Below are 22,962 nucleotides of genomic sequence, written 5' to 3'. Positions count from 1 at the left end.
CAGCATTCATCATTGACACATGAATGGAAGTCATGTTCCACTATTGGATGGAGATAACTGACATCAAGGGACCCTTCACACATTCTTTCTTCATTTGTTGGCCAACCAGATGCAGAGGACCCATAGTCCTGAAGGGACAGAGGAGCCACTAGAAAGAAAGGGTCTGAGTCCCTGAGTGACAGCATGGAGCAGAGCCTCCAACTCCAGCTGATCCACATTGGACCGGGACTTAAGCCATAAATGAATCTTCATTAGATTAGTCACTGAAAGTTGGGAGCTGCTTGTTACAGTATTACTTCCATTGACTAATTCATTGCCCTATTGAGAGAGAAGTTGAATATTATCCAACTTGAATATTGTCCAGTTGAATTCACTGCCCTGTTGTGAGAGCACTTGAAAATTTGGAAAGCTAAAAACAGACAGGACAACAACTAAGCCAGCCACTCCACAGCTCTGATAGTCTGAAGCATGCCACTGAGCCCTTGCATCCCACTTGCCTTGCATTAGCTTCGCCTCCACATCACAACTTCAAGCATCTGGAAAACAAAGTCCTTGTCTTATCTTCTACTGTACAGTGCCTACCGCAACTAGCACCATTTTGAGTAGTTAACCATAGTCGTTAGTGAATAAATATCTGGAAAACCTGCATAATTTGGATAGAAAGGAGCTGAGATAGATGAGAGGAAGTAACATTTATATAGACTCTATTATATGCCTGGTGCCTTATAAGTTGAAATACAGATGTCCCTGGATATTGTCAGATAGGTAAGATCACCTCAAGCCTCCCATTCCACACTGGATAAGTCCAAATCCTTCCTTGCAAATTTTCCTGCAAATTTCCAGAGGCAAGGATGGTGTTCCCATTGTCATCTGCAGCTCTGAATCCCTGTCCCTGCTGCACTCAACCAGTTTATGGATCATCTTTCTCCACCCCGCATGTGGTCCACCTCTCATTAACTCAAGCATGAAATGCAATCCCTCCCTCAGTTTCTACCCCAAAGAAAAAGAGTCACACTCTTAAAAGGTGTATATGATAGACTTGATCAAAGATTCAGCCAGAGGTGAGATGGTTTCATTCTAGCAATTCACTACCTAATTTAAACACTATCATTCAGTTCCTCAAGGCTCCTGACCATCAGGATTTTTTTGGTGGTCCTCCTTACAAACTCAGCTTCAGATCATCCTCCCATCATCCTCCCACACTCTTTCAACCCTCCTCCTCATCTCTTTCCTTCCAGGCCACCCCAGCCAAATCCCCAATACAAATCCCTTTCACTCCATAATGAAAATGGTCTGGTTCACCTCAGATCCTACTACCTAAGACTCCAGGAACACACTTGCATATATTAATCCAGACTCAGCTGACCCAAAGGGATTTCCCTTCAATGAAAGACAGCCTTCTTAGAAGGTCATTATGGCTCAGTTTTTTTTCTTCCTCTATTACACACATAAATGCATATAACAACAAAACCATTAGCCTTCACACTGCTAATTCCAATGGTTAATTCTCAGATTTCATCTTACTTGACTTTTCAGTAGCATTTGGCTCTAATGGGTCATACCCTCCCCCTTGAACACTTCCCTCATTTTTTAAAATTTATTTTATTGAAGTGTAGTTGATTTACAATGCTGTGTTAATTTCTGCTGTATAACAAAGTGATGCAGTTATACATATTTATACATTCTTTTTTCATATTCTTTTCCATTATGGTTTATTATAGGATATTTAATATAGCTCCCTGTGCTATACAATAGGAACTTGTTGTTTATGCATTCTATATATAATAGTTTGCATTTGTTAATCCTAAACTCCCAATCCATTCCTCCCCCACCTTCCCTCATTTTTGACTTACAAGATACCACACTCACACACTGGATTTTCCTCCTACCTCCCTGCCTACCAGACTCCTCTGCTGGCATCGCCTACCATCCCAACCTCTAAATGTCAGTATTTGGATCTAATCTCTCTGTTTTTAAATCTGTACTTAACAACATTAGACTGGATATTGTTCTCATCCAGTCTCATGGTCTTAAATACCACCTCTCTGCAGATGATTCCCAAACTTTTATTTCTATTCCAGACCTCTCTCACAAACTCCAGACTTATATATCCAACTGTCAATGGATACCTCTACTTGGCATCTTAAATTTAAGATGTCCAAAAACGAAGTACTGATTCCCACTCCATGTGCAAAACTGACTTCTCCCTAAATCTTCCCATCTCAGTAAATAACATTTCCATTCTTCTTGTTATTAAGAATTCACCTTTGAGTCCCCTCATTCTTCATTCCCCACATCCGAGCCATTAGCAAATCAGCTCTACCTTAAAAATACATACAGAATCCAACCACTCCTTCCCACTTCCACTGCTACTGTTCTGATTCAAGCCACCAGCATCTCTCATCTAACTGTTCTCCCTGGTAATTCCCTTGTGTCCCTACAGTCCATTCTGAACATAGCAGACAAAGTGATCCATTAAAATACATATCACTCCTCTATCCAGAACTCTCCTCAATCAACCTCACAGTGACCCATAAAACCCTACATGATCTGGCCCTTGTCACTTTTCAGACCTCATTGATTACTATTTCCGTAGCCCCTGCCCTGCATATTAACTCCTCTCCATCCAGCTAGATGGTCCTACTCTCTATTTCTCGATTGTGCCAAGCATACTTCTCCTTCAAGACCTTTGCACTTATCTTCCCTCTGCCTAAAATGCTCTCTCACTTTCTTCATTTCTTCACTTAAATATCACTTTCTCAAATTGCACACTTTCTTCCTGCTACATTTTGCTTCCTAGCATTTATCACCATCAAGCACATAGATATTTTACTAATTTGCCTTATTTTCTGTCTTCCCTACCAAAATATGGGCAGCTATTTTTATCAGTGTTGTTCACTGCTGTATTTTGAGTGCCCAGAACAGTGCCTGGCACACAGAAGGTCCTCCATAAATATTTGAATGACTATCAGCAATAGCCCTGCAAGGGATTACTGTCCCATTCTGTAGATGAAGAAAGTGAAGGTCAGAGAGATTACAAAATTTGTTCAGTTAGTAAACAAAGCTGAGATTAAAATTCATTTCAGTACAACTCTAAATGCCAGAATAACTTCATAACACAATATTATCTTCCAGAAGAGTCCAGAGCTTTGCAGTCACAAGAGGCCTCTGACACACTTCTGGGAGCTGTGAAACCAACTGAAAATTGATTGAACATGTACAATTGTCTAGCATTTTGTGTACAGTACCTCATGCATTCAGTCAACAAATATTGAGAATCTACTATGTGACAGCCAGTGCACCAATGACTAAGAATTCAAAGATAACAAAAACAGACTAGATTTCAGCCTTCCCAGACCTGAACTGAAAACCACAAAATCAATGGGAAAATTGTACCTGAATAAGTGCAATGAGGGAGAAGAAGTCTACAGGGGTCGACTTAGTCTAGAAGTCAGAGAAGGCTTCTCTGGAGTAGGGACACATGAACTGAGTTCTCAAAGGTGGGTAGGAGTTAAGTTGCCAAGAAGGGGAGGAAGGAATATTCTAGACAGAGGGAGCAGTATATGCAAAGGCCCTATGGTAAGAGGGTACATGGTGAGGAGGGATGGGGATGAGGGCATAGGAGGTCCATGTGGCAAGAGGACGCTGGAGTGAAAGGTAGAGTCTAGGCCTCAAAGGGCTTTCTAGCCCAGTTAAGATGCAGTAGTGCTTATCCCAGATGGGCAGCCAATAAAGGATGTTCATCTCAATCAAGGCTCAAACAATTTTACTGATCCTCAATTATTTGCCGAACACAAATAATTCTTCCCCTAGGAAGATATTACTAGACTCATGTCCTGGGAAATGAAACTGGGTCTTTTAAGAATTAAGTGACATTCTCAAAGTCACATGGCTGGCAAATGGCAGAACTAGACTTTAAAAAGAGACTGGTTCAATTTTAAAGCCCAGGTCTTCTCATCCAGTGAAGGAGAAATGGATAGAAACGATGAAGAAACCAACATTTGTCCCTCATCTGGGGCAAGATGGGTGCAAAAAAAAAAAAAAAATCCCAGCCACCTTCAGGATTCCTGAAAGAACCTCTGCACTCCATCCTTCCTCTCTCTAACCTGTCCCGAGGAAGAGGCCTATTTCTCAGCTCTCTGACTCCCCAGGGCTGCTCTTCCAAGTCTCCAGGGCTGTGCCGAGGAGCTGCTGCCATCAGAGATTTCCAGTCATTGGTGGAATTAAAGAGACTGATAAGTAGAGGATCAAAGAATCTCATCTAGTCTCAAGAATTACAAGAACAAAATAGCTCAACTCTACATTTCACTTGGCTTGTTTTGTTTTTGTTTGGAGTTGTTTTGTGTTTTTTGTTTGTTTTTGTTTTTGTATAAGCTGGGGACAGTTGAAAGAGCATTGGATTTGGAGCAGAAAGACCAGCTTTCAAGTCTTAGCCCTGCCATTTGAAAACCTGAGCTTCAGTTTAATGACTGAGGAAGGGTTGATAAGAGCATTAAAAGAGGTAACGAATGTGAAAGTGCTGTTAATAACCCTTCAGACAGACCATTCTCATACTAGATGTCCAACTTTCACAGTATTACAGGACACATCTATCACTGTATCTGTTTTTGGAATACAATTATATGCTTGGTCTCCCTTGCTGGCACCTCCTCCAGCAAGCTAACCCTTGAATGTTGGGGTCTGCAGAAATGCTGTCTTGTTCTTTTCTCCCTCTACTCTCTATGAGTGATTGTATCAGGTCCCAAGACTTAAGTACTGACAATTTCAAAACCTCTCACAGGAGCTCCAGAGCCATTCTCCAACTAGCTATCTCACACAACATCCTGCAGGTATCTCAAACTTTTTTGTTCAAAATGGAATTCACTGTCTTTCCTCCATTTCTTCAACGCCATGCATACCATCTTAGCAGAAGACACCATCAGTCATTTTCTCTCCCTCTCTCCCCACCAATCTCTCTCTCTCTTTCTCTCCCTTTCTATACATTTTTAACTTTGACACAGAGTAACATAAGTAATATATATTGAGAACTTACAAGCTTTCGGGCAATGTACTAAGGATTTTAGACACATTTTCTGATTTAAGAATTAAAACAGCCATATAAGGTTTCAGTGCAGCAGCAGCCTGATTTCATAGACAGGGTAAATAAGGTTTAGAGCAATGTTAAATCACCTGCTCGTGGGTGTCAGGGCTGTGTTACTTCAGAGGCTATCTGCTCACCATAACTTCATGCTTCCTGTCTCCACATTTCCCACATCCAACTGGTCACAAAAACCATTTACATTGTACCTCAAAAATAAATATTTCTCAATTCCAGGCAGCCCTTCCTATTTGGTCTTGATCTTCAGTAACTCTTATTAAGATTTATTTATTTTCACTTAACAATTATCCAGTAATACACATACTATGTACCAAGCATTATTTTAAGCACTTTAAAAAATATTAACTCACTTAATTCTCCTAGCAATCCCCTGAGATGGATTTGTATTATCCACAATTTATAGATGGGGAAACTGAAGCACAGAGCAAATAAGTAACCTGCCCAAAATCACATAGCTAATAAATGATAGGGTTGGGATTTGAGCCCAAGGAGTCTGGCTCCAGGTTTCACACCATGGTGTCCCTACAATACAATTGCAGTGGTGTCCTTGGTGGCTTCCCTCCTCCCAGTGGCCCTCTACCCAGTCTCAAGAAATTCTCCAGAATTTGCTTCACAAAAGTATAACTTTGATCCTTTCCACCACTATGAACCCATTGACTTTCTCTGGTTAGAGCCACTGTGGCCTTTTGTGATCTAGATGCAAAGTAACATCCAGATCTCCTTTCCCATCATGCACTACACCGATCACTCCAAAACTATCGCTTTGCCAGGTGCTATTTCCCACCCACATGTGCTTGCATACCCACTATGAAATGCCCATCCCCGGTGAAATAAGTCCACTCATCCTTCAGGACTCAAATGTCACCTCCTCTTCAGGAAACTCATTCCTTTCATTTAGCACGTGATCACGTTACATTCTAATAATTTGCCACCCCCTCCTCTGCACATCTTCCTGCCCTGCATCCCTCACATCTGAGATGGGGCTGATAAATCTTCTAAAGCTGACACCTACCTTGTACATCATTCCAGCCTTTTCAGTGAATGTAGTGGTTTCACAGTCTACATTTGCTGAATGATGCTGTAGGATTTATGTGATTTGTCCAAAACTTCAAAGGAGGAAGTTGGAATATTAGCACTCTGAAATTCCAACTTGATCAGTGGGTGAGTAGTTTAAGAAAAGTAAGGAAGAGATTAAATCGTGTATTTCTTTCTATGGACAAAATCAGAGTTAAGTGCGGATATACACAATTTGAGAAATAATTAGAGCCATCCTTTGGAGGAGTTTTCTTTTTGTTCAACATTCACTACATAACCGCAGCATGCTGCCTGGTAGCCAGAGCACACACATGACTCTCCCACCTTCCTGGGGCTTATATTTCTCTAGAGAGTGGGAAATCTGTATGGAATTCAGGCTCACAAATATTCCACAAACATTCACTAATGTCTTTTCATGGTTGGTTAGCTCTTCTGGTTTCTTTTTCCCGCTTTTGTTATTGTTGTCTTTTGTATTCTACTTTTTGTTTTATCTCTAGTTTTCCAATAATAACAGTAAACATTTATTGAGCACTTTGCATGAACCTGGTACCATTCTAAGGTTTCTGAAATCAGTTGTGGGTCATGTGAGCATCAGAGTAAGATAAAGTTACCGAATATGAAGGTCTTCCAGACAGTAAACACCTTTGAACATATATTTGTACATCCTGGTGCTCTTATTATGTCAGCTAGAATTCCAAACATGGGATTTCAGTGTCTGGAAGGTAAGCAGTCCTGCTTTTGAAAGACTCTACTAGGCTCAATACAGATTCCCACCAACAATACACAGGGGTATCCATTTGCCTAATTTTTGCCACCAAACAGTGTTGACAAAGTCTTTCATTTTTGTTAATCTAATGACTAGAAAATATAGTGAATTGTTTCCATTTGCAGATCTATGTCTCTAGAGAGCTGAGCATCTTTTTATATATATTTGGACATTTTCAATTCCTACTTAGTGAATCTATAAATTGTGCCCATTTACTATTGGATTTTATTTTTCTGACCAACTTGAGGATGTTTTTAATACTTAGAGCTGATCATCTCCACCCCTTGGGGTTGAGGAGGGGGGACTGGACATAACTAAACGTACATCAATAGAGCATTGGTCAAATAAATTATGACACTGCCGTGCTCTGGAATATTGTATTTTAAAAAATGGGTTAGGTCCATTTGTATTGACCTGGAGGGTCTGGGGCCTATTGTCAGTGAAAAGATGCAAGTCATAGATAATATATTTAGTATGATACCATTTTTGTTTATAAAAATTAGAAAATAAACCTTCCTATGTGCATTTATATATGTGTATATATGTATATAAACATAAATATATAAATATGTATATGCATGTATACATTTTATTACCTATAAATTATTAATTATATACAAATGTATTTGAAAATTTATTTTATATATATAAATGTATCTATATGCATACATATATATAAAATAGATCACATATATAAAATAGATATGTTTGTAAGAACACAGGGAAAGTTGTGAGAGGGTACACATCAAATTAATACCTTCAGGAGAGTGGGATTCAAGGGGGGGAAGATTTTTTATAAGCCACTGTATTTGATGATTTCCTTCAATGAGCATATATTAGTGATATTTTTTAAAAATCTAACAAAAACGGTGAATTTAAAAAGAACACTGACCATTGGTAACCAAACCCCCTATATAAAGGTATACAACCCCAGAACTTTTTTTTATGTGCCAGAAACTAGAAAGTGTTTAGGTTATTTTACCTTTCCTTATCTTATCTTATCTTCAAAAAATAGTTCAGTTCCCTTAAATTACAGTTTAGAGGACCCTGCAGTTTTCTTCATATGGATTATCAATAACACATATGTAAATGAAATATATCCAAAGCTAAGGACATATTTATAAACCTGAAAATCTTAGAGTGTGAGTAAGCCAAAGGAGGATGAAGGGAAATTTCTTCAACAGGTGTGTCCTGCCACGGCCAGGCTGGCCTTTTCCCATAGCAGCTACCTCAGGGGTGCAATGCTCACCAGGCCCGAGAAAGTTGCCCAAGTGAAAATGTACCTCAATTGCCCAACTGCCCACTGATTACAAAAGTTCTGCCAGGAGAGCTTTTCACTCCTTTTGCTTAAGTCTTTCCTTCTTCTCTTTTTTTTTTTTTGTAAATTTATTTATATTTTTAACATCTTTATTGGAGTATAATTGCTTTACAATGGTGTGTTAGTTTCTGCTATATAACAAAGTGAATCAGTTATACATATACATATGTTCCCATATCTCTTCCCTCTTGCATCTCCCTCCCTCCCACCTTCCCTATCCCACCCCTCTAGGTGGTCACAAAGCACGGAGCTGATCTCCCTGTGCTATGTGGCTGCTTCCCACTAGCTTCCTCTCTTAAATAAAGAAAATTCCCCTAGGAGAGGCTCTATACAGAAGACTGATGAGCAATTTGCACCTCACTGAGAATGAGTTTGTTACTTTCTCAGGAATAGGATTTAATAAGAGGGAAAGGTTTAGGAGGCACCTACAAATGGGGGAGAGCATAAGGACAGTACCAGAGGAAGAAATTAGAAGCCAGGGACACAGGGAAATAAAAACTGTGCCTAAATCACTTTTTTGCCTGAGGCTGAGCAACTCTGTTTGACACCAGCCTGTTTCGGTGGGAATGGAGAAGTAGGATGGATAAGAGAAGAGAAGGACTCACATGATTCAAGCACACAGATAGCTAGTAGGTTTGAGTCCTGAATGGATGAATCACCAACGACCATCCTGCCTTTCAATGTTATTTTGTCCACCAGCATTTAACACCATCTTACATGTTTCAAGAAAGACATTAGGCATGTAAATATGTATATAAATTATATAAAATAAGTATAATCCAGGCTCAGCCAAGTTACTTAACATATCTTGGTGACAACTCTTTTCAACAGTAACATGAGCATGGTAGACTTATGCTTCAGAATTCTGAGGAGGACTAAATGAGGTAACACCTGCCAGCACGATGCCCGGCCCTCAGTACAAGTTAGCACTATTCCCACTGACCTGGGGAGGTCCAGGCAGTCCAGGGGAAGGCCAAGACTAGGGACAACAGTGCTTCTTCTCAATTAAGGCCAAAGTATTTTTGGATGCACGATCCGTGTTAATTTGCATAATCTCTCGCCTATTCTGTGCTTATTCTGGGGATAAATAGATGACTTCAGCCGTCAGCACTGTTACTCCAGTGTATGCCAGGAACATGTATCAAAGAAAGAAAGAACAAAAGAAAGAAGGAAAGGGGGAGGGGAGAGGACAGGAATAATAAAACTGGTTTGTTGAAGAAGCTACTACACAAACTAATTTTTCTCCTCATAACTTGACTGGCATTTATGTAACACATCGCACAGAGGAGCAAGGACCCTGGCATCATGCCAGGAATATAGAGGGTCTCCAATACATTAAACAGGTTCTCTCTCCCTCCTTGATGTTGCCTTTTGCCCACAAGTGTTGGGCTGGCACTAGACTAAGAAAATCTTATTTGTTTTCTATTCAGATGGTCCCTTCACTCTACCACACGGAGTATCACAAGCCCTTTGTGTTGTGTAGAAGATATTATTCCACACCCTGCTGGGTCATTTTTCAAGCTCCCCCATCCAGGCGTGAGTCAGACTGAGAATGAGTAACTCAACTTGCTAGGCAAAAAATTACTTTCAAACTGAAAGAAGAAAGTACCACCACATCTTAAAAAAGCAAAAAATCAACCTCTACAATCTTCTTTGGTTGGGGAGGATGAGGGGAGGTATTGATGAAGGGGATAAAGGGATTTAACGTTTAATTTTGTCTACATCTATTTTGCCTCTCATATATTATCTGGATGTCATCCTCCCTTATTCTTTCTCTCTTGCTCACTCTGGCTTTTGCTCTTTCATGCATCGAAATACTCTCTAATTTTCAACACAAACACACACACCCCTCCCTCATTCCCATATTCCCCTTATCTGCCACCATATTCTCTGTTTTCCTTTGCAGCAAACATTCTGGAAGAGTTGTCTATTTCTTCTATCTCCTCTTCTCCATTTCCCTTATACTCGTTCCTAGACGAAGATTTTACCCATCAACTCCCAAAACCTCCCTTGTCAAAGTCACCAATGATCTCCTCATAAACATGTCTGAAGAACACTTCTGTGTCTCAACAGTCTTTGATGTGGTGGACCACTGTCTTTTCTCTCCTTTACCCTGTGGCTACTCTCATTGTGTTTTCCACTCAGTCCACAGAAATTCCTCCTGCTTTGGATCTGTTCCATAAAGATGGCTCCTCCTCCCATGCATCTTTTCTTCCTTTCCTTCCTTTCTTTTCCTTTCCTTTTGGTCTTTCATTCTTTCTTTTGTTCCTTCTTTCTTTGATGCATGTTCTTGGCACTCATGGGAAGGACTGGAGTGACAGTGCTGATGGCTGGAGTCATCTATTTATCCCCAGAATTAAAGTTAGAATTCTCTGGGCTCCTTACCTCTCCACCTAGTTCCTCTTTAAAGGATCTCATTCATTCTATGGCTTTAAAAACATGTCTATGTTAATGATTCCCAAATCCAGAGATCTGTCTTCAAAGTTTCAGTCTCATAGGTACCACTGCCTTCTTGTTAGTTGTATCTCATAGCTATTTCAAAGATACCACAGCCAAAAATTTGCTCTTGACCCACTTGGATACTCATTAACTGATCCCCTACACCAGCCAAACTCTCCCGTCCACTGTTCTCTATTTGAGTAAATGATACCAACAGAAACTTGGCAATCATTCTTGATCCTGTCCTTACCCACCACCCACCACCCCACACACAGAATAATTTCAATCCATCAGCATATCTTGAAAGCCACTCCTTCAAAATACAGCTCTCATTTGCCCACCTCTCTTCACCTCCACTGTCACCTGTATCTGGCACCATTCCCTGTCACCTGGACTGTGAACTGTTGAAATAACTTGAAAACTAGTCTCTCTACTTCCACTACTGCTCTCCCTCTATCCAGTCTCCAGAAAGGTCTGGAAAGTTCCTTTTAAAATGCAGGTTATACCTATGTCCCACTTAAAGCCTTTGAATCACCTTTGGCTACTCTTTGAAAAAAATGTAAACTATTACCAGGGCTCCATGGTCTATGTGATCTGGACTCTGCCTAACCCTTCAGTGGCATCTCAAGCCACACTCTCTACCTGTCACCATCACTCATTCACACCAACCCCCTAACAATTCCTCGAAAATGCTAACCTCTTTCACCTCGGAGCTTTTGCACCTGCTGTTGCCTCTACCCAGGCCCCAGTGCTCTTCCCTGGACCTTCCTGTGGCTCGTCCTTCTCTCTCTAAGATCCCAGTTTAGGAGTCACTTTCTTAGGAAGGCTATCTAAATTAGGTCCCATGCCCCCCTCCACTCTTTACCACAGCACTTTACCTTTGTATCACTTTTTACTGCACGTATTATGATATTGTGATAACCAGCCTATAAGATGGCCCCCAATGAGTCCCACCTCCTGCTACTCACATCCTTCTGTAGTTCCTTCCCACACTAGACCAGGGTTGATCTGCATACCAGTAGGATATCGAAGTGATGATATGTCACTTCTGAGACTAGATGTAAAAGACACTGCAGCTTCCGTCTTGCTCTCTTTTTCCCTCTCTCCCTTCTTAGATAACTTGCTCTGGAGGAAACCAAGTGCCACGTTGTGAGCAGTCCTATGGAGGGTCCCACGTGCTGAAATATCAAAGCTTGTCAACAGTCATATAAGTGAGCTTGGAAGTTGATCCTTAAAAGCCAGTCAAGCCTACACTACAAAGCTACAGTAATCAAGACAGTATGGTACTGGCACAAAAACAGAAATATAGATCAATGGAATAGGATATAAAGCCCAGAGCTAAACCCACACACATATGGTCACCTTATCTTTGATAAAGGAAGCAAGAATATACAGTGGAGAAAAGACAACCTCTTCAATAAGTGGTGCTGGGAAAACTGGACAGTTACATGTAGAAGAATGAAATTAGAACACTCCCTAACACCATACACCAAAATAAACTCAAAATGGATTAAAGACCTAAATGTAAGGTCAGACACCATCAAACCCTTAGAGGAAAACATAGGCAGAACACTCTACGACATAAATCACAGCAAGATCCTTTTTGACCCACCTCCTAGAGAAATGGAAATAAAAACAAAAATAAAAAAATGGGACCTAATGAAACTTAAAAGCTTTTGCACAGCAAACGAAACCATAAACAAGATGAAAGGGCAAACCTCAGAATGGGAGAAAATATTTGCAAATGAAGCAACTGACAAAGGATTAATCTCCAAAACATACAAGCAACTCATGCAGCTCAATATCAAAAAAACAAACAACCTAATCCAAAAATGGCCAGAAGACCTAAATAGACATTTCTCCAAAGAAGATATACAGATTGCCAAGAAACACATGAAAGAATGCTCAACATCATTAATCATTAAAGAAATGCAAATCAAAACTACAATGAGATATCATCTCACACTGATCAGAACGGCCATCATCAAAATATCTACAAACAATAAATGCTGGAGAAGGTGTGGAGAAAAGGGAACCCTCTTGCACTGTTGGTGGGAATGTAAATTGATACAGCCAATATGGAGAACAGTATGGAGGTTCCTTAAAAAACCACAAATAGAACTACCATATGACCCAGCAATCCCACTACTGGGCATATACCCTGAGAAAACCATAATTCAAAAAGAGCCATGTACCAAAATGTTCATTGCAGCTCTATTTACAATAGCCAGGACATGTAGCAACCTAAGTGTCCATCAATAGATGAATGGATAAAGAAGATGTGGCACATATATACAATGGAATATTACTCAGCCATAAAAAGGAATGAAACTGAGTTATTTGCAGTGAGGTGGATGGACTTAGAGTCTGTCATACAGAGTGAAGTAAGTCAGAAAGAGAAAAACAAATACCATATGCTAACACATATATATGGAATCTAAAAAAAAAAAAAAGAAAAGAAAAGAAATAGTCAGAAGAACCTAGGGGCAAGACGGGATAAAGACGCAGACCTACTAGAGAATGGACTTGAAGATACTGGGAGGGGGAAGGGTAAGCTGGAACAAAGTGAGACAGTGACATGGACATATATACACTACCAAACATAAAATAGATAGCTAGTGGGAAGCAGCCGCATAGCACAGGGAGATCAGCTCGGTGATTTGTGACCACCTAGAGAGGTGGGATAAGGAGGGTGGGAGGGAGGGAGATGCAAGAGGGAAGAGATATGGGGGCATATGTATATGTATAACTGATTCACTTTGTTATAAAGCAGAAACTAACACACCATTGTGAAGCAATTATACTCCAAAAAAGATGTTTTTAAAAAAACGCCAGTCAAGCCTTGCAGTGACGGTCACCAAGCTAACAACTTGACTTCAACCTCGTGTGAAACTCTGAGCCAGAATTATCTGTGAAGCCACTCCAGGAGTCTTGGCCCTCAGAACTTGTGGTAGCTAATAAATAGTTGTTGGATTAAGCTGCTAAGTACTCAGGTAATTTGTTTCTTAACAAAAGAATATATATATATATATATATATATATATATATATATATATATATATATATATATATATATATATATATCTTTTTTTTTTTTTAATTTATTTTATTTTATTTTTTTGCTTTATAACAAATTTAATCAGTTATACATATACATATGTTTCCATATCCCCTCCCTTTTGCGTCTCCCTCCCACCCTCCCTATCCCACCCCTCCAGGCGGTCACAAAGTACCGAGCTGATCTCCCTGTGCTATGCGGCTGCTTCCCACTAGCTATCTACCTCACGTTTGGTAGTGTATATATGTCCATGCCGCTCTTTCACTTTGTCACAGCTTACCCTTCCCCCTCCCCATATCCTCAAGTCCATTCTCTAGTAGGTCTGTGTCTTTATTCCTGTCTTACCCCTATGTTCTTCATGACATTTTTTTTTTCTTAAATTCCATATATATGTGTTAGCATACAGTATTTGTCTTTCTCTTTCTGACTTACTTCACTCTGTATGACAGACTCTAGGTCTATCCACCTCATTACAAATAGCTCAATTTCATTTCTTTTTATGGCTGAGTAATATTCCATTGTATATATGTGCCACATCTTCTTTATCCATTCATCCGATGATGGACACTTAGGTTGTTTCCATCTCCGGGCTATTGTAAATAGGGCTGCTATGAACATTTTGGTACATGTCTCTTTTTGAATTATGCTTTTCTCAGGGTATATGCCCAGTAGTGGGATTGCTGGGTCATATGGTAGTTCTATTTGTAGTTTTTTAAGGAACCTCCATACCGTTCTCCATAGCGGCTGTACCAATTCACATTCCCACCAGCAGTGCAAGAGTGTTCCCTTTTTTCCACACCCTCTCCAGCATTTATTGTTTCTAGATTTTTTGATGATGGCCATTCTGACTGGTGTGAGATGATATCTCATTGTAGTTTTGATTTGCATTTCTCTAATGAGTAAAGATGTTGAGCATCCTTTCATGTGTTTGTTGGCAGTCTGTATATCTTCTGTGGAGAAATGTCTATTTAGGTCTTCTGCCCATTTTTGGATTGGGTTCTTTGTTTTTTTGTTATTGAGCCACATGAGCTGCTTGTAAATTTTGGAGATTAATCCTTTGTCAGTTGCTTCATTTGCAAATATTTTCTCCCATTCTGAGGGTTGTCTTTTGGTCTTGTTTATGGTTTCCTTTGCTGTGCAAAAGCTTTTAAGTTTCATTAGGTCCCATGTGTTTATTTTTGTCTTTATTTCCATTTCTCTAGGAGGTGGGTCAAAAAGGATCTTGCTGTGATTTATGTCATAGAGTGTTCTGCCTATGTTTTCCTCTAAGAGTTTGATAGTGTCTGGCCTTACATTTAGGTCTTTAATCCATTTTGAGCTTATTTTTGTGTATGGTGTTAGGGAGTGATCTAATCTCATACTTTTACATGTCCCTATCCAGTTTTCCCAGCACCACTTATTGAAGAGACTGTCCTTTCTCCACTGTACATTCCTGCCTCCTTTATCAAAGATAAGGTGACCATATGTCCGTGGGTTTAACTCTGGGCTTTCTATCCTGTTCCATTGATCTATCTTTCTGTTTTTGTGCCAGTACCATACTGTCTTGATTACTGTAGCTTTGTAGTATAGTCTGAAGTCAGGGAGCCTGATTCCTCCAGCTCCATTTTTCGTTCTCAAGATTGCTTTGGCTATTCGGGGTCTTTTGTGTTTCCATACAAATTGTGAAATTTTTTGTTCTAGTTCTGTGAAAAATGCCAGTGGTAGTTTGATAGGGATTGCATTGAATCTGTAGATTGCTTTGGGTAGTAGAGTCATTTTCACAATGTTGATTCTTCCAATCCAAGAACATTGTACATCTCTCCATCTATTTGTATCATCTTTAATTTCTTTCATCAGTGTCTTATAATTTTCTGCATACAGGTCTTTTGTCTCCTTAGGTAGGTTTATTCCTAGATATTTTATTCTTTTTGTTGCAATGGTAAATGGGAGTGTTTCCTTGATTTCACTTTCAGATTTTTCATCATCAGTATATAGGAATGCCAGAGATTTCTGTGCATTAATTTTGTATCCTGCAACTTTACCAAATTCATTGATTAACTCTAGTAGTTTTCTGGTAGCATCTTTAGGATTCTCTATGTATAGTATCATGTCATCTGCAAACAGTGACAGCTTTACTTCTTCTTTTCCAATTTGGATTCCTTTTATTTCCTTTTCTTCTCTGATTGCTGTGGCTAAAACTTCCAAAACTAGGTTGAATAAGAGTGGTGAAAGTGGGCAACCTTGTCTAGTTCCTGATCTTAGTGGAAATGGTTTATATATATATATATATCTTTTCCTATTCATTTTCTGTCTTCCCCACTGGAAAGTCTAACATTCACTCATTGTATCATCAGTGCATCGAACTTTGCCCTGCACACACTAGTCACTCAGTAGATATTTGCAGAACAGATAAAGTTTCTGTTACTATTCTTACCATCAATAAAACATTAATTGTTCGTTGAATAGTTTTAAAATACCTGTATCATCTCAGTTAATCCTGTGGTTTCAATAAACTAGACATTCTTTCCATATCATGATGAAAAATCTGGGGCCCCAGGACCTCAGATGATTTGTTCACAGCCATTCCACCCACTGTATTACAGAGCTGGCGCTCCAACCCTGGGCTTCTGGCTTCAACCCTGGTGTTCTGTTTCCTACACACGATGACCTCTCATCAGTCACCCCCAGAGCATGAGCTCCGTCATTCTGACATTCACCTTTCTGCACAAGGAACCCAGCACGTTGGCCTCCTGAGGCAACTATCCCTCACCCATCCAACCTGTGGCTTGATTCATCCGATCTACTTGACCCAGTTATCAACACTGCAGAAAAATGCCTAAATTAGAAGCACAGAATTGTTCATCCTTCTCTGAAAGGGTAAGGAAAATGTATTACATGGCTTTCCCTTTCCCTTCCAAAACTATAAAAAGAAGTGAAAACATGCTTAAAAGTCCCCAGGACTCAATTTTAAATATACTACCAAGTTTCAAACTCTCTGAGGACTTCTAAAAGTGGATATTTTCTTCAATCCCTTGATAAATATTATTTGGAATACAGCAAGCTTTGAGTATCTGGGGTGTTGACCACTAAAGAAATTTTTTGAGGGTCCTCCTCTCTCCTGCCCAGGTAAATCCCAGGTTGATGCAGGAAGAGCTTGTGTTTGGCCAAACCCAAGAGTAAGTGATCCAGAAAAGAATTCACAACTAAATTAGAAAGTGTTTCTTTGTGCTATTCTTCAGCCAAATACAACCCTATATCAAGAGATGAAAAAGATTTTAAAGGTATATATTAAAATAATTTGCCTTAAAACTGACATCTTTTCTTTAAAATGTTTTGGTATCACATTTTCCTGATAATTCCCATTATTATTTCTCATGTGCTTATATAAAAAAAACATAGTCTTGATATTGAATCATTTTAATCAAATTAGAATCCCAGATTTGCTTCAAGAGCATTCTTGAATATATTGCCCCAGATTTATCATGTGTAAAATGGGGGTAATAATATTCCTACCATAAAATGTTGTTATTGTGAGAACTAAGTAAGTGGTTAATACCTGGCACACAGTAATTGCTATATAATTGCAAGCTATTAATGTTATTATTATTATTACTATCATCATCATCATCCATGTCTTTGCTTCCCTATAATAGTACATATGTCTGGAAATTTAAAAACTTATTTTCTGCATGTAGGATCTACACAGGACATAAAGATATGCTTCCTCCTAATTGTTTTCTCCTTTAAGTCTATTTAAAGCAAATCGTTCCTATATCCTCAATCATTCACACCCTAAACAAAAACATTATTTAAGAGGGATCTTGGAGACAGTACTGTATACTATTTCTGGTTGCATACTGCCTTCTTATTTCATTTTGGGTTTTTGTTTGTTTGTTTGTTTTAAGAAAAATTCCAATTTAGTGTACATTATTTGAAATCTCGTGATTTTTTTTAATTGGGGTATAGTTGCTTTACAATGTTGTGTTAGTTTCTGCCGTACAGCAAAGTGAATCAGCTGTATGTATACATATGTCCCCTCTTTTTTGGATTTCCTTCCCATTTAGGTCACCACAGAGCAGCAAGTAGAGTTCCCTGTGTAGGTTTTCATTAGTTATCTATTTTATATATATTAGTGTATATATGTCAATCCCAATCTCCCAATTCATCCCACCCCTACTTTCACCCCTTTGTGTCCATACATTTGTTCTCTATGTCTGTGTCTCTATTTCTGCCTTGCAGACAGGTTCATCTGTACCATTTTCTTAGGTTCCACATATATGTGTTAATACATGATATTTGTTTTTCTCTTTCTGACTTACTTCACTCTATATGACACTCTCTAGGTCCACCTACATCTCTACAAATGACCCAATTTCGTTCCTTTTTATGGCTGAGTTATATTCCACTGTATATATGTACCACATCTTCTTTATGCATTCCTCTGTTGATGGACATTTAGGTTGTTTCCATGTCCTGGCTATTGTAAATAGTGCTGCAATGTACATTGGGGTGCATGTGTCTTTTTGAATTATGGTTTTCTCAGGGTATATGCCCAGTAGTGAGATTTCTGGGTCATACAGTAATTCTATTTTTAGTTTTTTAAGGAAACTCCATAATGTCTCCATAGTGGCTGTATCAATTTACATTCCCACCAACAGTACAAGAGGAACCCCTTTATTCCACACCCTCTCCTACATTTATTGTTTGTAGATTTTTTGACGATGGCCATTCTGACTGGCGTGAGGTGATACCTCATTGTACTTTTGATTTCTCTAATAATTAGGGATGTTGAGCATATTTTCATGTGCCTCTTGGCCATCTGTATATCTTCTTTGGAGAAATATCTATTTAGGTCTTCTGCTCACTTTTTGATTGGGTTGTTTGTTATTGAGCTGCATGAGCTGTTTTTATATTTTGGAGATTAATCCCTTGTCCGTTGCTTCATTTGCAAATATTTTCTCCCATTCTTAGGGTTGTCTTTTCATCTTGTTTATGGTTTCCTTCACTGTGCAAAAGATTTTAAGTTTCATTAGGTCCCATTTTTTAATTTTTGTTTTTATTTTCATTACTCTAGGAGATGGTTCAAAAAAGATCTTGCTGTGACTTATGTCAAAGAGTGTTCTGCCTATGTTTTCCTCTAAGAGTTTTATAGTGTCCAGTCTTACATTTAGGTCTTTAAGCCATTTTGAGTTTATTTTGGTGTATGGTGTTAGGGAGTGTTCTAATTTCATTCTTTTACATGTAGCTGTGCAGTTTTCCCAGCACCACTTATCGAAGAGATGGTCTTTTCTCCATTGTATATTCTTGCCTCCTTTGTCATAGATTAGGTAACCATAGGTGTGTGGATTTATCTCTGGGCTTTCTATCCTGTTCCATTGATCTATATCTCTGGTTTTGTGCTAGTACCATACTGTCTTGATTACTGTAGCTTTATAGTATAGTCTGAAGTCAGAGAGCCTGATTCCTCCAGCTCCATGTTTTCTTTCTCAAGATTGCTTTGGCTATTCAGGGTCTTTTGTGTCTCTAGTCAAATTTTAAGGTATTTTGTTCTAGTTCTGTGAAAAATGCCAATGGTAATTTGATAGGGATTGCACTGAATCTGTAGATTGCTTTGGGTGGTATAGTCATTTTCACAATATTGATTACTCCAACCCAAGAACATGGTATATCTCTCCATATGTTTGTGTCATCTTTGATTTCTTTCATCATGTCTTGTAGTCTTCTGAGTACAGTTCTTTTACGGCCTTACGTAGGTTTATACCTAGGTACTTTACTCCTTTTGTTGCAATGGTGAATGGGATTGTTTCCTTAATTTCTCTTTCTGATCTTTTGTTGTTAACATATAGGAATGAAAGAGATTTCTGTGCATTAACTTTGTATCCTTCAACTTTACCAAATTCGTTGATTAGCTCTAGTAGTTTTCTGGTGGCATCTTTAGGATTTTCTATGTGTAGTATCATGTCATCTGCAAACAATGACAGTTTTACTTCTTCTTTTCCAATTTGTATTCCTTTTACTTCTTTTTCTTCTCTGACTGCTGTGGCTAGGACTTCCAAAACTATGTTGAATAACAGTGGCAAAAGTGGACATCCTTTTCTTGTTCCCGATCTTAGAGGAAATGCTTTCAATTTTTCTCCATTGAGAATGATGTTTGCTGTGTGTTTGTTGTATATGGCCTTTTTTATGTTGAGGTAGGTTTCCTCTATGCCCACTTTCTGGAAAGTTTTTTTCATAGATGGGTGTTGAAAGCTTTTTCTGAATCTATTGAGATGATCACATTTTTTTATTAATCAGCTTGTTAATATGGTGTATCATATTGATTGGTTTGCATATATTGAAGAATCCGTGCATCCCTGGGATAAATTCCACTTGATCATAGTGTATGATCCTTTTAATGTGCTGTTGAATTCTGTTTGCTAGTATTTTGTTGAGGATTTTTGCATCTATGTTCATCAGTGATATTGGTCTGTAATTTTCTTTTTTTGTGATATCTTCTTATGTCGTTTTGATCAAGTAATGTCTTTAATCTTCTGCTGCCAGAAAATTTCATGATCCCTGACAGTGGAGTGAGAGGCTGATAGTGCTTACAAGACTGAAAGCTATCAAATGATTTAGGCCTTTGAGAGATGCTGGGTATAAGACTTAGTATCATTCTTATTCTGTGCCCTGAGGGTAAGAATGGGTAAGAGAGATAAGCATTCTTTGGCCAGAGGACTCCTATCGGGATTAGACTCCCTGAGTCACTTCCAAGATAAAATCTATATTGCCTTATCTCACACGCCTTGAGGTAAGATGGAATATTTATAGAACGATAGACATTTTGGAGCTAATTCCAGGACGTATTCATTTATATGACAGATTTTTTTCCTCATCACCAGAATTTTTATCTCCATGATCTCTGTTTAGGAAAATAACAGTTTCAATTGTTCCAGATCGATAGATCGATTGATAGATAGAGATAGATAGATAGATAGATAGAGGAAAAAATCTCATTAAGGAATCATTAATGAAATATAATAGAGTAAATCCATTTGCACCCTTAATAGAAATCAAATAATTTGCCCAATGAAAGAAAAACTTCTGGGAAGTTTTGTATACATCTGTTGACATATGACAGGAAGTCTATACACCTCCACAAAAATGAATTCACATAAACCATAATTAAGACAGTTCAAAAAGAGAAGCAAAAGGCTCTTTTTAGTATCTTACCAGAGAAGGATTTTACTCCAAATAGTCTAACTCTAGAGACTGGATGTTTTAACATTGTGCTACACTGCGTGCCATTCTGGTTGACTCTAATTCCAACCTCTTTGACAATGACAAAATTCTCCAGCTCTAGCGCCAGTTTCTTTCTTGAGTCCTAGGTCCATATTCGTAACTACCTACAAGCCATCTGTACTTGACTACAAAACAGAAAACCTCAAAGAATGTAACTACTAATCAATCATTCTTGCCTCAATGTTTCCATAGCCCTTTGGATAGACCACCATATGGTCCTTATCGGACTACCATTTAATGATCTATTTATGTTTCAGTCTCATTTTCTAGAACATGAGTTCCCGGAATGCAGGGACCTTTTGAAAAATCTATATGTTCCTAATGTCAGCACATGACAAGTATTTGATAAATGTGTATTGAACAAAGATCTGACTTTGTAACAACGTTTATGACTCAGGTTAATAGGAAGAGTGTTATCAAACAGACAATAAGGACAGGTTGGGTGAATGGGTGGGAGTGGGAAGGAGAATAAGTAGGTACAAAAGGTCAGGGCATAAAGCAGTCATCATTACAGGTCTCTAACCCACTTTTACCACACACCTGATACTTGGAGTTGAAATCATATGAAGCTCCAAGCTGTCATCATTGCCTTCGTCACTTTTATGTCAAATCTCTTGACAATGGGTTTTGCCAGAGTGTGGAAGAATTTCATGTTCAAAGCCTCAGAGAAGCCTGATACTTCTTCATTTTCCAATGGGTCAAATGTCAAGCAGTAAACAGAGAGTGGCTCAGGTTTGTTAAAAACTGCACCAAGATATTTTGGTCCCTTGGAGTCTTGCTCAATTCAAAACCGTCCTAGCATGTTAAGGCAACCAAAGATGTCATCTCCCAAAGCTGTAAAATTTGACTCTCCCACAGCTCCAAGACGTTTCTGCAGAACTGCACAGGAAAACAGTTCACCCTGGTTGAACAAAGTAATATTCCAATGTAACAGAATCTCCAATATTTAGAAGGGTATGTAGATTCAGGAATATAGGATTGTAAAAGATGCTATAAATAGGGTGACCATATAATTTATTTTCCATTAGAGACACTTTTGAAATGGGACTCAAATAATAATGACACTTAGATAAGAGTGTAAGCTGGGACTGTCCCAGGCACACCAGGACTTGAGGTTATCCACACTGTGGAGAAAGACTCAAGGGACTTAGGAGTGTGTCTACAACTCTGTCTTCATGCAGTCCCATGCTAATGAGTAAATGCAGAAAGTTCTAAGTTGGACCCTACTAACTCCAAGTTTGTGCTAAATGCAGAAACTTCAGTTGACTTTCATACCTAATTTGATTACTTTATCCACCAACAGTTTGGAAAATTTAGGGACAGAGGCATGATGGATTTTGACCAGGCTACACAAATCCTCTCCATCCAATTATTCATTCAGTCTTTCAGCAAACTTTGGTTGAACACCAATTACAATTTGGGAACTAATCAGAGGTCTGGGCAGGGCGGTTACAAAAATAAATAAGACATACCTTTCAAAGAGTCTGTGTACAATAGGTGAGATACCTGAAAGCAGGTAATTGTTAATGCAATATATTCAAATGCCAGAAGCACATATTTCCCAAGAGGTCATATATGGCCAGTTAAATTTCCTGAAGCTTCTGGCATCTCATTACACTATGGTATCATATTTCATGTAAAATGTCATTCTCCCTTGCCTCACTTTTCTTACTGAGGTCTACTTGTATCTTAGTTCGCAAAGTGTACTTAAGATTTATAAAATTACATGTATTTAAATATCTTCCAGAATTCAAGTTGTTAACTAAAAAAGAACTGTCCTCTTTCTTCCCTTTCTTCTAGCTTTAAATTGCATGGTTCTGTGATTCCCCTTTGCCTTTTCTTCCACATGAGTAAAGCTTTGCTTTGCAGGAGTACTTATTAAGAAAGTATGGCCATTTCAGCCAAATTGCAAAATACACCACACAGGTTTGAGTGGGAAGCCTGAAGAATGAACAATCTGAAATTCCCCGTCACTTCAGTACCACTGAAAT

This window comes from Mesoplodon mirus, assembly GCF_964341445.2.
Source record: "Mesoplodon mirus genome assembly, chromosome: 16".
NCBI lineage: Eukaryota > Metazoa > Chordata > Mammalia > Artiodactyla > Ziphiidae > Mesoplodon > Mesoplodon mirus.
Note: the sequence above shows the minus strand (reverse complement) of the source record.